Source organism: Pteropus alecto, unplaced genomic scaffold, assembly GCF_000325575.1.
Source record: "Pteropus alecto unplaced genomic scaffold, ASM32557v1 scaffold131, whole genome shotgun sequence".
Taxonomy (NCBI): Eukaryota; Metazoa; Chordata; class Mammalia; order Chiroptera; family Pteropodidae; genus Pteropus; species Pteropus alecto.
This window is the reverse complement of record NW_006434709.1, coordinates 3,340,030-3,343,251: the sequence shown is the minus strand read 5'-3', so window position 1 is coordinate 3,343,251 and position 3,222 is coordinate 3,340,030. Positions and strand designations below refer to the sequence as shown.

Below are 3,222 nucleotides of genomic sequence, written 5' to 3'. Positions count from 1 at the left end.
TATATAAATCTAATGTTAGAATCACTTTAAAAGTTCATGCAAATAACTTAGGGCAGTTTCTGGCACATAATAAAAGCTCAAAAATTATTATTAATATATATTATGACTGTATGAGGGTAAGAAATCACTAAGCAAAGCAAACTTAACACAATGTCACAGCTGCTCCAGCTTGGAGTTTATACCACTTCGGGTATAAACTTTTGTGTTGAAGGCACTCAGCAGCCATGACAGTTCAGAGGGGAGGACTCTGGAGGACTGAGGAGGCAAGATACACCTCTAATCTGGTCAGGAAATGGAAGCTAAGGTCTAGGCTAAGGGAGACAAGAGGTGGAGACTTTGACGAGGGCAATTAGAAGCAGCAGAGCAAAAGCCCAGGTCCTGAGATGGAGTACAAGTTTCTCCTCTTCCACTTTTGGTGTTATACTTTTTTCCTTTGTTATATAAGCCCATAGCAGCAATGCAATTGCTTTTGCTGTAACACAGCTGCAAACTGAAACCATAAAAATCAGGAAATAAATGTGTGAGCTGCCCTCAAGTGCCCCGGCTAGGGGTGAAGTAATGTGGGAATCCCCCACTTTCTGATTGCGGCTTGTCAGTAAATTTAAATGAGCACTGATGAAACACGACAAGTGTTCAGCTTAACGATGTGTAAGGTTATATGCAGTGTTTAATTTGCCATGTGCTACATGTAGGGTAGAAAGAATCCATAATTTCTAATGCATTTATTAAGTATCGTTTTTGAAAGTTCCTCTAACTACAGGTTCTGCTTGAGCTATAGTAATACTGTATCTGCATGAGAGAGTAATGAAAAACCCTGGTCTTGCTTCTTTAATAGCCTTTGTCTTCCTTTGGGGATGACTGGGAATTGAAATTTGTGGATTGGTAGATTTGTTTGCAAGTGCAAAGATGATGTAATTCAGTTGGGCACGGTTTTAACTACATACTTGCAATTCTGGGGGAAAATACCCATTATCATTTATTTCTTGAGGAGTGACACATGAAATATTGGAATTTCTTAGGATTTGATAAAATGACAATCATTTACAGAATATGTAGCCTGGGCCAGTAAGCATTATTTTATTTCAACCTCACCCTACCTCTCTGATGTAGTTTCTTTTATTATCCCCATTTTACAGATGAGGACACAGGCTCAGAAGGGTGAAGTAAATTGGTCAAGGTTACACAACTAGATAGCAGAGATGGAATTCAAACCCATATTTGGCGTTTTTAATCAATGTTACCTTTTCTTGATTCTGACACTCTTCCTGGGTGTGTCATCCAAATCCATTGCTATATTTAGTATCTATTATAGCAGAAATTCTCCAGCCTTCTAGGATTTCTCTCTCTCTCTTTCTCTCTCTCTCTTTTCTTTCTTCCTTTCAACAATAACATAAGAAAGCATTATTTCAGATTTAACATGAAATCATACAAATAAAATTTGTATAAACACGAATCCACATTGAGCAAAAGACAGAGCAAAAGACAAAATAAAAACAAAGAGGACTAATTGGCGGCTATGTATAGTTGGACACAGTTGTTTTGTACACTAAAAAGTCTTTTACAAAATAATCATCTTAGATCAATGGAAGACCAATCTTCAGTGTTGTTCTGCTGAGATGGGTAACTTCAGCTTTCTCCTCCTGTTTTCTCCTCAATGTCCTCCTTTAGTATGGCTGATAATTGTTTTGGTGATTGCTGCCCCCTGGAGTGGCCTTGCCAGTTAAGTGCTGTGTGGGCTACTGCAGTCTGCATATTCCTGTCCATATCCACAGTTGCCATAGTTACACCCAATATAATCATAGCTGCCATAGCCACTACAGTTTTGATCACTACCAGAGGCACTATTATAATTTCCGCAGCCTTGATCATAATAGTTATTAAATTCTTGGTTACAGTTTTGGCCCTGACCTCAGCCATGACCCCCAGTACCACCTTGTCCACCAGCTGCAGCATCTCTTCCTCCTTTTTGTTGTTGCTGTTGCTGTCTATAGACTTCTGTGAGTTGTGCAACTTTGATTTCACACTTCCTAGAACCAATATAATATTTGCTTTCTAAAAATTTTTTTACTGGCTCTTTATCTGTATATGTGGTAAAACAAAAACCTTTTCTTTCATTTGTTTTTGTATCCATGGGAAGTTCAATATTTTCAGTCTCTCCAAAGGCTCCAAAATATTCTTTAATTTGTTCTTCAGAAGTATCTGGGCTCGATCCACCCACAAAAACCTTTTTGGGGGTTCCTTCTCATTTAAAGCTTTGGCTTTTTTGAGGTCTATCAATTTGCCATCTAGTTTGTGTTCCTTAGCTCCCAAATATTACCATCATTAACAACATCTTTGAAAAGCACAAATCCAAATCCACTTGATATTTCAGTGACTGGATCTGCTTTAATTATGCAGTCTATGACGTTCACAAATCAAGCTATTCAGTCAGATCTTTCTGGCTTTTATCCCAGCTCGAGCCTCCAATAAACATTTTACTGTCATTCTGCTGCTTTAAGTTTTTTGGGTAGATACGCAGAAGAGGGATGGCTGGGTAACATGGTAATTTTATTCTTAGTTTTTTGAGAAACCTCTGTAAGGTTTTCCATAGTGGCTGTACCAGTTTCCATTCCCACCAGCAGTGTATGAGGTTTCCTCTTTATCCACAGCCTCTCCAACACTTGTTATTACTTGTCTTGTTGATAATAGCCATTCTTACAGGTGTGAGGCAGAGTGTTGTATGGAGCTGGATTTAAAATAGCGGTGGAAGACAGGTTACCCTTTCTTGTAGGATCCAATTAAAATAACTTCAATCCTGTATAATTTTCTGTGAGAAATCTAGAAACCTCACCAATGTTTCCAAAAAATTCTGAAGGGTAGAGGAGAGGACTTACTTTCTTCCATCCCTTCTTTCGCATATCTTAGTTGTCCCTGTAACATAAAGCAGTCACTGTTCACTCTCTACATACAGCCTCATCCTGCACATACACACGGCTCCTCCTCCTCCTTTCTCCCACATACCACTCTTCTGAAAGTATACTACAACTGCTGGGTTCTCTGGAAAGCAGATACGGAGATAGAATTAGGAGTTGAAGGAAGGGTAGGTGGTAATCTCATGAAAGATAGAATAAGAAGGGAGCCAAGTTGGACAGAGAAAGCCTTCAGACTGCAATGCAAATCTGACAGGGCAAAGGGTAATCTTCCCAATGAACAGAGCTTTGAGATCTGTGTGGAACAATAAGT

At 39.0% G+C, this 3,222-nt stretch overlaps 1 pseudogene; it reads right to left on the bottom strand.

Annotated features, from left to right (window-relative positions):
- Positions 1 to 1,664: 1,664 nt before the first annotated feature.
- LOC102893573 lies at positions 1,665 to 2,491 on the bottom strand (annotated as a pseudogene).
- Positions 2,492 to 3,222: the final 731 nt, after the last annotated feature.